The sequence below is a fragment of the Vollenhovia emeryi genome, unplaced genomic scaffold, assembly GCF_000949405.1.
Source record: "Vollenhovia emeryi isolate VEMERY1.0 unplaced genomic scaffold, V.emery_V1.0 DF939162.1, whole genome shotgun sequence".
NCBI lineage: Eukaryota > Metazoa > Arthropoda > Insecta > Hymenoptera > Formicidae > Vollenhovia > Vollenhovia emeryi.
This window is the reverse complement of record NW_011967204.1, coordinates 264740-277598: the sequence shown is the minus strand read 5'-3', so window position 1 is coordinate 277598 and position 12859 is coordinate 264740. Positions and strand designations below refer to the sequence as shown.

General features: G+C 37.1%; 1 protein-coding gene across 1 annotated transcript in view; it reads left to right on the top strand.

The window, feature by feature from the left end:
- Positions 1–12859, top strand: part of LOC105564595 (glutamate receptor ionotropic, kainate 2-like) — a 106777-nt gene that overhangs the window by 1040 nt on the left and 92878 nt on the right. The window lies entirely within an intron of this gene.

The window sequence follows — 12859 nt, the reverse complement described above, 5'->3', positions numbered from 1 at the left end:
CTCTCTCTCTCTCTCTCTCTCTCTCTCTCTCTCTCTCTCTCTCTCTCTCTCTCTCTCTCTCTCTCTCTCTCTCTCTCTCTCTCTCTCTCTCTCTCTCTCTCTCTCTTCTCTCTCTCTCTCTCTCTCTCTCTCTCTTCTCCCTCCCCTCTTTCTCTCTCTTTCTGCTTGTTGTTTCATGAATCCTTGCAACCCTTTCTCTTCCTCAATATTTGTTATTCGCGAACTCTCGCACCTTGTGACACTACGCTCTTCTTCGTTCGTTTCCACGTCCTCTCAATATTTGCCACTAGATTTGTCCCTCCATTCCCGAAAGCGTTTTGTTTATACTCAATATAGGATGTGGTGGAATCCTGCTCATCGCCCATCACTGAGTTTCCCTTTATTTTCGAAGGGACTCGCGAACGGAAAATAAATATCCGCGGCTGCGAGGCGCTTTACGCTTCAAACGAGAGAGAACATTCGTGAGAAAGTCGATAAATCTGTCGCTGCGGGCGAGCGAAACGCGCAAGCATGTCCCAAAGGAAAGTATAAAAGCCAGCGAAAATGAAATTTTCTTCTGACGCAGACATCAGGAAACAATTGTACTTTGTTTGTACCTTAAATATGTATCTAATGATAAGAGTGTATTTGAAAGAATTTGCGATATTTGCACAATTATTACGTTCAGTATTGAAATTTTATCGACCGTATACCGAAATTCAAGCGTGTGTTAGCAATTCTGAGAACCACAGGAAATAAAACGCGATCAACAGACAGGATTTATTTCCACGCGTCGAATTTCTCGAAGTCCTTTACGGATTTCGTATGAAATATTGATGACTAGATAATAATTTACGGTGGCGTAGGTTGGCTTTGACATCCTCGATCAAAGGCTTTCAGCAATGGTGCACAGAGGACACAATTTAAAGACCACCGCATACCTAAAACTATCCGCTCTTTTCTCTCGTTCTCCCCCTCCCCCCCTCCTCTCATTAGAGTAAGAATTTCAATTAAAACCCATACATCTCATGATGGAGTTTCGAGCTTCAATTAAACATCACATTTAATATCGCTATTTTAGCTCTACTTAAAAATATTCTGATAAACTTGCAATTACGAACGCAACTGTAATTAGTACGTATATTCAGGCGAGTATATCTCACGAGCATTTTTATCAATTTTATGTAATAGACTGTGTGATTTGTGTAAAATATTTGAATGAAAAATTGTTCTAAAAGAAAAAGTACACGTCGCGAGAAATAATCAGACTTGCGTTTTCTAAGGGATACAATGACGATTGGTTGAAGATGCATCCTTTTTAGATTCAGAATTTACGTAAGATTCATACTCAGGGTTCAATTTCAGTTAAAGCAAAATCCGATGTTCGCACAATGAAATGTGAGCGCGCGAGAGGTTGGAGGACATAAAGAAGGTGGAGGAACGTTTAATAAGCTTTCGCGTTCTGAAAGTGATAAACATCAGGTTTCCTCAGTCTCAGGTTTCCATTGTGAGTCCAGTAAACCGGAGGGAAGTAGCTTACGTCGTCAGTTATTTCACGGTGTTAGAGCAGGGTTGGTTTTCTCTCGCCCGAGTTCTTTTCTCGGCGGAGTCCCGCCATTTCCAACGGCGAAAATGCAAAATTCACTAGGAGAGCAGCGGCGTCCTGATTAGAGTACTCGGCGGAGGAAAAGGAAAATCGAAAAAAGACAGCGGAGGTGGGTGAACGTTGGCGTCGATTCCGTCAAACGAGCGACAGCCTCATTCAGTCAACTCGACGACGGAAATATTTTACTTTCCGGTACCATCTTATGCGTAGTTCAAAGGAACCGAAGGCGATTGCAGGGAGCAGAAAAATAGAGTAAGAAGAAGCACAACCAGCGAGTCTCTTTGATTTGCATCGGGCGAACTGTGGGGATAACTTTAATACCCTTCGCGCCACGATTTTCAGCAAACCGATAACAAATTACTATCGCAAACCGCGCATTATTAACGGCAAAATGAAAATAAACAATTTCTATCTATGAAAGTATCTGCAGTAACTGATATGAAAATATTAATGCGTCAAGGTACTTTTAAGTTTTCATACAAATCATAATTTATTTATTAGTTAAACTTAAGAATTATCGGAATTGTATAGAACGTAAAATTAATGCTTATTTCAATTGAAAACGTTATTTTTATAAACTTACGAATTTCTTTTAAAACGATAGAAAGAAGTATCGATTGTTAATTTATTCAAAATGGTGAAAACAGTTATTATCGCTTCAGTTATTTGCGCGATAAAATTAGTAAAGCACAATCTAAGTAATGTAATATCCAAAAAAGCTATCAATACTGCCCTAATCGGTAAAAAGTATTGTCAACGACGCTACACTTCAATACACACATAGAAAACATTTTTCAAATCTTTCTACGGAAACGATACGTTAAAGATTGCTCTATTATTTTCGCATTTGAAATGTCTCTGAGCGAGACGCTCCAATTATTACATTCAAACGCGAAGACGAATCTATCCAATCTCTCTTTGAACTTTCGGACGGTTCGTATTGTCCGTGTCGAAATCGAATTGTCAGGTATTTCGATTCGCATTCCTGCGCGCGGGGGTAGACTACTCCTTCTGGCATGCTATTTTCTTCTGTCCCGGCGAAATGAAAGAATCCTTGGTAAACCATCAGAAGCAAATACTTTTCAAACTAAAATTATCAGGGATTGAAATCGATAATTATTTTTTTTTGGAGAAGGACTCATGCCATGACTTTGATTTTTTGAGAGGAAAAATAAAAATCGTAGAACCACTCTTATTTCTGATTAAAATACAAATCGCTCAAAGGTTAACAGTTAATTTTTATCAAAATGGGAAAAATTTTTATCAAAATGGCTCAAAGGTTAACAGTTAATTTTTATCAAAATGGGAAAAAGGTTAACAATTTATTTCTACTTATAGATATAAATCATTTATAATTTTTGAAAATATTAATAAAAAATGACTCTTGTTTATTGACCCGGAAAAAATAAAGATTTCTCGCGAAATTAAACTTCAAATTTTTTTCTTCAAATTGAACACTTGGTACAGTAGGCTTGATAACTCGCATGAATTTTTTGTTTTAAAAACAACTCTTATATTCAACCCCTGAAAATAATATCTTAACAATAAGATTTTAGTTAGAGAAAGCGAAAGCTAACACACATGTTCTTTATTTGTGGGTTTGATAAATAAATATATAATATACAATTATTTAAACTTTACGTATATGAGTACCTTAGAAAACATTATTACTGATTACCACTGAATTATTATTGATATCATAAATTTAATATACATATATGTTTATGTATAAACAAATAATAAGTTTATTAAAGTGGCTCTTGCATAATCCGTCCAAAGGTAGGAAAAAATTGAAATTTAAGTATGTCGTAGTTGTAAGTTTTATCTATCAGTATGCAAAATTTCAGACCCGGTCGCCGATGAAATACAAAAAACAAAAATGGTTAAAGTTGTACTTTCTAACATCCCAGTAAATACCAGGTAACAATTACATAACATGAATATTATGATTTCTCACTCAACAAGATAAATGTAACATAACATCCATGTTATATTACATTTGCATTGTTAAGTAGGAAATTATAATATCGATGTTATGTAACTATTGTATTACTTGGTGTTCGCTGGAATAGGGGTTACGAGCCGATCGCTCGCAGAAGCACTTTGAGGGTTAATATTATTTTATAGAAAAAGTAGATCTTAATATTAGTAGATCTTTTATTGTAAAATTTTATTTTATTGTAATATTTTCTTCTAATTCGCTTCTGTTTTTTTACATTGCACACTAAAGGGTTATTCCATTAATAAATATTTATTTATTTATTTATTTAACACAAAACGAGATAAACATAATAAATGTTTCAAGGTTTCAAATGTGCTATTAAATATATGAGGCCACCAACCTCTGCAAGCAAATACTTATTAGTCAAAAGATACAATGTTGTGAGGAAATTTGACAGCTCTTTGAGACTTGACAACGTCAAATATTTTTTAATGTGTTTTAAAATGTACATGTATAATCTAGCATATCAATGCATTTGATCAATAATGCATTAAGTGATATATTTTAATGAAAAAGGTCATATAAATTTACAAAAGTAAAAGAAGTCCCACCAAAGCACCCATACTAACCGCCCCTTCATGCAGGAGCGACCTTAAAATTATACATTTTTGTTACATTCTCACACACATAGGAATATTCATCGCGATTGTTTTATATTAAAGTCATAAACACAAGTTTATGAATTTCATTAAATATTAAATATTATACTGCTTATTATTATTATTATTAAGAGTTACATTTGAAATATTATGGAATACACAGTGATGTGGTTCATTGTTTAGTATGAATTTTCTTTATTATCTAATTAAAGGTTGTCACTAATGTGACTGTAACAGATATCGGTACCTTTTAATTAGTAGGTTCTCTGTATCGTCGTGAATGCATTTTAATCAGGGAATTCTGTATAATTAAAATTCTATATAGAAAGAGAATTTGTATTTAGAAATCGTTTACTTTTGAATTTGAAATGATGAAAGGGCATTAGCCATTCCGCTCGCAAGATAATCGACATTATGATGATATAGCGGGCGATATGTTGGTGTTAATGAACCGCGAGAGGCGCAATTGCCATTACCGCAGCAATGATTTAACGATCTTCCTCGTGGCCGATAATGGACCGGCTTCTGTGCTCCGATGGTCGTCGGACCAGCAGCCGGTGTGGATGGATCGGTTGAATCAGCTGCTATGCTGCTGTTGGAATTCAATTTGTACCGTTTCCTAATCGAGCCTTTGCTGTCACTTTGTCCATTCAATACTGGTACCATTATCAGGTCTTGAAAGAAACCTCCCAGGCTTTAAGAAAACATTTAACAGCAACACTTTCGGGTACTTTAAATGCATTTTTCCTTAATCAGCTGTTATTAAATCATGTGCAGTTTAGAAAGTTTTGGCTTAATAACAAAATTACTATGAATTTATCCACTTTGAATAATAAATAAAATTCTGACTTTTAATTTAAGTTAGTTTTAATAAAAAGCTATTTGACATGAATAAGATTTGCCTTCCTCCTAGGAAAAATTCCAAATAATTTATTGAAAACTTTGAATGTCCAATAGTAAATATATTATTAATTTGCAATGAAAATTTTAATAATAACATTTAATTATATAATAACATAAATTAACAAATTTATTATTATTATTTAATACTTTATGTTATACATTTTTTCTGTACAAATATATTCTTAACTAAATACAATTGTGCAAAATTGAAAAAATCCTGAAAAGTGTAGATCATTACTTTATTAGGTGATTTTCCATGGAGCACAATGACGAGTATGTACTTTGAACATGTTCAAGCATTGAAACAATAGAAAATATATTTTTGTAGATTGCTTTTCAGTCACATTTTTCTATGTTCATATCTGCGTAGCATCTCTTTCAAATTACATAATTTTAACAAACTATACAATAATACCACATCCTATTTCATCCTCTAAACCGACCCTCATCCGATTTACCGCTCGAAGCTATCCCTGAGCCAAACAATCGGCAAGTACCCACTCGATTCTGCTCGTGCGGCATTCAATGACTGAATGCGCACTCCCCTTCCGCAACAACGTACATCTATCGCTTCTCTCTCGCTTTATCTACCCGCCTTTTAGGCGTTATAGACAAGTCAAGAATTCGCCCAGCCGTGGATGCACTCCGAGCGAACGTTTATTTCTGGGGTTGGATTACTAATCAATGTCATTCAACGAAACCACGTACAGCGAACGCGATTGAAAGCCGATTGCACTCTTTTTCCCATCTTCCGCGTATCTCGCCGATTAGCTATTTACTTCCGTTTCCTCTTCCGCGGGATTTCTTCGCGCTCGTTTGGCAATCGCTCGTAACGCCGACCGCATCTCCTTTCGCTTCCGCTGCCTTTTCTCATCCACCACAGTGGAAAAGCGTGTCGGGTGGTAAATGGATTGCATTCTCGTGCATTCGTCTCTGACACCGTGATGAGCGTTCCGCTCGTCGGGACTGATACGTGATAACGATCAAGCTCGCGAATTCCGACTAATCAATTCAATCGCGGTGTACGCCGGTTGCTCTTAACTTCTCCTAGAATTTACAATTACTGCGATTCGTTGTGCAATGATTAATGTATCGCAAGAAGGGAAAAAATTTACCTTTTTAACTAAAGATTAAAGCAATAACTTGTTCGTTTCTCACACATGCGCAGAGAAATGGTAATCTCTCTTGAGGGGATGTGGTTCTGCACTTTTGGGACTTTTGCTCCTAGAACTGTCAATTCGTGAAAACGTTTGTGTAGTATGCAAATTATGTGGCATTTGTGTACGAACCGACAGTGTTCCACTATTCAGATTAAATGAAAGAACAGCATGGTATCATTGAAATTAAGTTTAGGAATTTAACAAAAAATATATTCACTCGAATATGTTATGGGTTACCTAACCTAATAGGTTTTTGTTAGGCTTCTAAACTTAATTTTAATGATATCATGCTGTTCTATGATTTAGTCCGATTAGTGGAACACTGTCGGTTCGTACACTAAAGCCACATAATTTGTATATTACACAAATGTTTTCACGCTTTGATAGTTCGAGGAGCAAAAGGTGCCAAAAGTGCAGAATCACTCCAGCATTTCCTTAACTGTTACAGTTTGCTATATTTATATTTACTTTTTCATTTGTCAGATTGTGTTATCGTTTCAATTTTAGATTGCTCTAGTGCTTTAGTTTTAAACTGCGTTCTTTATCAGAATTTTCCTCCGTTAAAAAGGACGTAGATTGATGCAAATTGGAGTAGGCTGTTTCGCAACGAAGATCCCAAACTTATCGGAATTAAGCAGATTCTCTGCGCAATTATCTTGACAGGATGAATCTTCGGTGAAACTCATCCGCGGTATATTGCGAGCATTATTTCTGAAGAGAGCCTGCGCGTGGAACGATGCGCTTTATTGAAGGGACGACCAGGGATGGGGGAAGGGCGATCGTCAAGAAATGTAGACGCAATATCGTACACGGCGGAGCGCGGACGTGGAATATGGTGCCGTCGAATAAAGCGGTTGTATTACGTCGGAAGTGAATAACTCCGTTGCGTCTAGCACGCCAGACGTAATCTCGTTTCGTGTTCGAGAAGAGAACGAACGTAATCGAGAGGGAGGTAGAGGGAGGCGAGGCGCGTTTGGGGATTATCCGTTGTTCGCGGCGGACTAAGCCGCTTGTTGCCGCGAGTTTCATCGCTCGTAATCGACGTCTCACCTCCGCAGTTCACCACCATTACGTTATTCCGGGGGGCAATTTTAACGTCGACAGTGACATTCGAAATGCGACGGAAAGCCCCGAACCGAGATGGCACACTTCGAGGGCTATACGCGCACCCGGGAATGCATTATTTACGAATGCATTAAGCGGAATTATATTAGAAGCTGAATTAAGAGCGCCGATTTCTCGCTCGCTTCTCCCTCCTAATGCATCTCGAAAACTTGGAATAGGGGATGACGCGCGGAGAAAAGAACCGTCGCGGCGAATGCAAAGTGCATCCGCCGCGAATAGGATCCGAAGTTGTCGGATAAGAGGAATATTTCTCGAGTTTCATTGTCTCGGGCAGAAATCCATGCGGTGTACCGCGGATATGAGAATTTTCATCGACGTAACGTGATTTTGTCCATCTCGTCCGACTGTTTCTTCCATTTCTGCAATTATTGCACAATTAATACGCAACTTACGTCAACTAGTAATAAATACTGTATTATATGTACACGGGTAAAAATTAATTTTGTCCTGCAGTGAAATTCAACCGTCGGAGATTATACAAAATACGATTAATTAATTTACTGGTCGTATCGTCGGTCGAAATTGCTGCCACAAGCGCCCTCGATATTAATTATTCCAACGAGGGTTATTATAACCGAAGTAGTTTTATTTGTTGTTACTATGCGCGATAAGCTGCACACTCTGTGAAATTCGAGCCAACGAAATTTCAGCCGAGCAACGTTGCACAGCGAGCAAAAAGCCCGATGTGGCGATCGCCCTAGATTTTGTGTGCGTACATTGTAAGCGAAATTTAATAGAAATTCGTTTGAAGCATCACCGAGTGCAATTAACTAATACCGACAATTTCAGGGAGTGGGGGGGGGGAGAAAGAGAGAGAAAATTCGCGTCATTATCGGGATAATTTTATTTCTGGTGTGCGGATTCCCTCCTCATCGTTACATTACGAATAATACTACAATTCGCAATTTTGCAATATAATGTAACGCATTCAAATGTTAACAGCGGTATCCGCTGCTATGTTGCTCTACGCGCGTGTTCAATGTGATACGCGACAATGACGCGGCGTACGATTTCAGATTTACCTCAGTCGCGTATAATGCGCCTATTATGGTGCGCGTTTTAATATTTTTCTTTCTCTCTTACACGCACATTTTATTTCAAACGGGTAATTTATACATGACGTAACTGATATTACATTTGGTAAATTTCGTTTGTTTTCCATCGGCGGTAATATTGTACGGGAACATACGAAAATCGCCGCGAAATGGGTGCGAGAAAGTTTTATTTCTCATTCGAGTTAAAACTTTCGAGACAATTGCCGCACTAGGTTCCAGACTCCCAGGCGCAAATAAAAGATAATAATTGACAACTGCTGTCCCTGCAAACTTATTTCCGGAAAGCCGATGAAACTTGAATTACGTGCGCGGCAATACAGGAAGAGACGATAAAAATAATATACAATGTACACGTATATTTATACATCAGATACAATGCTGCACAAAGCTTGAATTTCTTCCGAAATTTGTGCTTAATCAGTTTAGCTAATCTTTTCGACTCGTAAATGAAAGTCACCTTTTTATATTCAATTTATTCTAAAATCCGATGATGTGCGCGCCACGTATATCACATCGTACAGGAAGACTGCAGATAAAATTTTTAGCAAAATATTAAATTAGATGTAATTATATATTCCTGCTCTTGTTACGTTTATGTAATTGAAAATTAAATAAAAGTTAAATTTTACTTATTAAGAAAAAAATACATAATAAATTCTTTAATTTTCGATAGTGTTAATTAAAGTTTTATTTTTATAATTAGATACTGTTTTTTAACGATAACGTCTCTCACTGTCTCTCTCCTTCTCTCTAATAAAAATATTATAAAACAATAGAGTTGAATTAAATGAAAATTCAATATATGTTCTATTACACAAATATCAGTAGTACAAATAGATAGTAATATATAATGCGCAGTATTAGTAAGAAATAGATAGATGTTATTAGAAGATGGATACATCCAAAGAAAATGAAAGAAGAAAGAAATCGACTACGATAGAATAACTAAGAGAACGATGCCCCACAGGACTAATTTTCTTATTTTTACGATTAATTGAGTAAAGTTCAGAAGGAGCCAAATTTCCTTTCTTGATACTCGTATTTGACAAACCATAACCGTATAACAAAACGCAGTACGAGTTTCAAAGGAGTCAGTTGATTTTACATTTTGCTTAAAAAAACATTCGATAGCCTTTAATAAATGATAGAATAATGTAAACCCAAAATTGAAAGTGGTTTCTAACGTTTGGAATTAATGTTAATTGTATAATCTATGTGTAAATTTTGCCATCAACTATTGTAATATGTTATGGTAATCGACTGTATCGAAATTTGATTGATAGCCACAATAGCATGATTTAATACGTAAACTATTCGCCCATGCAATACTAAAATAATATATCACAATATAATGTGCAGAGTGCATGTCAGCTTTCGCATGCTGCATTTGATCTCCACTACTTTATCTATTATAATTTAAAATAGATTTCAATTACAATTATAATTTTCAATAGATTTCAATAAATATACAACTGGACGTCATCATCGCAATTAGAAAACCTGCATTTAAGTATTCTTTTTTAATCAACTCTTAGAATTTTGCTTGTATCTAATATAATAAAATTTTCTTAATTCTTTATACATTTTTGAAACAATTTATAAAATTTTTAAACATTTACTAGCAACGATTGTTAGAACTCTGATATTTTTTATGGAAAATTAATTGCAACTTTGTGAAAGAATCCCAAAATAAATAGAAACCTGTGAAAAATCTGAGATATCTTAAAAATAATGATAATTCATCCGTGACAGAAAATCTCCCCTTTAAAACTGTAGGGCACATTTAGATTTCACTTATTTGCTCGTACAATTCAAGGTGCGGCATTCGAGATATATATTAAGCGCCTTATAGCGTTTGAATCCTACGTCGGAACGAATTGGGATTTATTCTGAAATGAGAGCGAGCGGAACTTTTTGTGGAAAACATCTTGAGATAGGAGCAAAAGGAAGATTTCGGTTGCGCGCACTGCTCGGTCTAGCTGGCTAGAAAAATCATACGAGCTCTCGGAGCACAGACGGATGTTCCTCCTTTTGAGATCTTGTTACAAGGAGTACGTCCGCAAGCGGTTCGTTAGTCGCGCTACCACGGGTAACTACTACGTTACGTAGATCTTACGCGCGTAAGAACTCAATGAGAGAGCGAGGCCCTTTACGCGCGTAAAAACCTAATGCGAAAGAGCGGAACGCTTAAAAACTGTTGATTAGATGTACGCGTATAAAAATTATAAGTCGAATGGGCGGACTTAAGTATGGCAAATTAAAACTTGAAATGTGAAACATTTCTAGACGCGGTAAAAACTATATTAAGAAGATTTTGCGCGCACCACGCTCGGTCTAAATGGCCGAAATAAGTCGTGCAAGCTTGGAACAAAGACGGACGGTCCGTCTTTTGGGATCTTATTACAAGGAGTACGTCCGCAAGCTGTTCATTAGTCGCCCTACGGATACAAGTACGTTACTCTACGTGGATCTTTCGCGCATAAAAACTTAATAATAAAAGAGCAAGACTCTTTGTACGCGCAAGAGCCCAATGCGAAACGTTTGAAAACGTTCGCTTGGATGTACGTATAAAATAAAAATTATAAATCGGATAAGCGAACTCGCATATAGCAAATTAAAACTTGAAAGGTGAACGTTTTAGACTAGAAACTGCGTTATAATGTTATATACGACTTTTCAAATTGTGTCTAGGTCCCCGTGAGTTTATTGTTATCACGACTTAAAAAGTTAAAAAAATATTTCGTATAAACATGGAGGCTAGGGGCACGTTTTTACAAAAGAATTATTTTCATGGAACACGAAATAATTGATTATCCAAAGGAGTTGCGCTTTATAAAGGTGTTCCGTGAAATTGAATTTTCGAAACGTGATATTCTACAAGCAACGCCCGCGGGCCAATGTAAAATAAATTATATTAGTCACAGAGAATCGCGCGACGTGCGAACGCATCTCGAATCGCGCTTAATCCGAGTAAATCGAGGTCGCCGCGAATCGCGCTTCTCAGGGTTCGGCATAAAAATCCGCCAGAAAAATGCAACACGGAGAACTTGTTTCTCGCTGCATCCGGAGAAAGAATGCATCCGCGAACTCGCAGACTGACGCGCCGCGTTCATTATGGAAAGCAGCATCGACCGTGGGACGTATCCACGCGGCGGCGAGATAAAAGCATATGCACTCACGCCTTATGTGCCATCTGCGCGCGCGCAAGCAGAATGCGCCGAATTCACGGCCGTTCCTTTTAACGAGATGGATTCTTTGATAAATTTTCGAGCTGGGACTTTCACCGGACAAAGCCATAAATGACTTTTAAATCCTTATAATTTCGATCTTAATCGAATTTTCGAACCGCAATCGATATCTAGAGGTAAAGAGTTTGGCTCTTTTCAAAAGTCGGCGAAGGAGTGGAATATTTGAAGGAAAAAAAGCAAAGATCGCGGAAAAGGTAAAAATATGCGATCTCTCTTTTTTACTGGCAAATATTCGATTGATAAATAATTTCGTCTACCTTTTAAAATAAATCGAAAAAATTATTATCATTCGAGTGATTTATGACAAAGTTTTGCTCATAAAGTTAAATGAAGTCATTTATTAGTTGAATATTTGTCAGTAAAAAGGAATCGCTTTTTTAACTGCGCTTTGAAACTTAATATTTTTTATTTCTGATATCCCACCTCATCACCGACTAGACTTTCAGAAAGAGCAACCCTTTTATCGTTCAATACCAATTGCAACCTGAAACTTCGATTAGAATCCAAGTTGTAAGGATTTAAAAGCGGAAAAGCTAAAATACCAATTTTCTTCTTTGTACATATTCTCCGAAGTTTTTAAAAACTGTATCGCCGGCAATTTTAATATTTTTAGTGAAGACCAATTTATTCTAAATTAGGTAAAAGAAGACGAGTAAGGAGACACGGATCAACCTGCATTACGGTCACTGTCGTGTGAAGCGTAACGTACTCGACCGCAGACGTGCTCGAAATGGCAATGTAACGAGCGTAATAAATCTCATGTCACGCGCGAACTCCGATACTATGATAAGAGCCGCCGCGGCAACGCGTAAGGCGACTTAAATATTTCACCGCTGAAATATTTCCGCCCAATTTGCATCGGCCACGAGGTCCGCGCACTCCTATATGTCCGCGTCGTGCCTGTGAATACGTAATTTCGGCTACATTATGCCTTTCCCGCAAAATGTCTCTTGATCGCGCTCCCCCTCCCTCCCTCCCGCCCTCAAACTCTTGCGGCAGCGTATCTCGATATACGGATCGATTCGTCGGAATGAAAAATGGTGTGGAATGAACGGAACTTGGAGAGATTGACAGAATTGATTGTACAACAACTGGAAAGTTCATTCAGTTAGGTGACACGTATAAAAAATGAATATTCTTGAGGGATATCACTCTTTTTACTATTTCACAAATAAATCTATA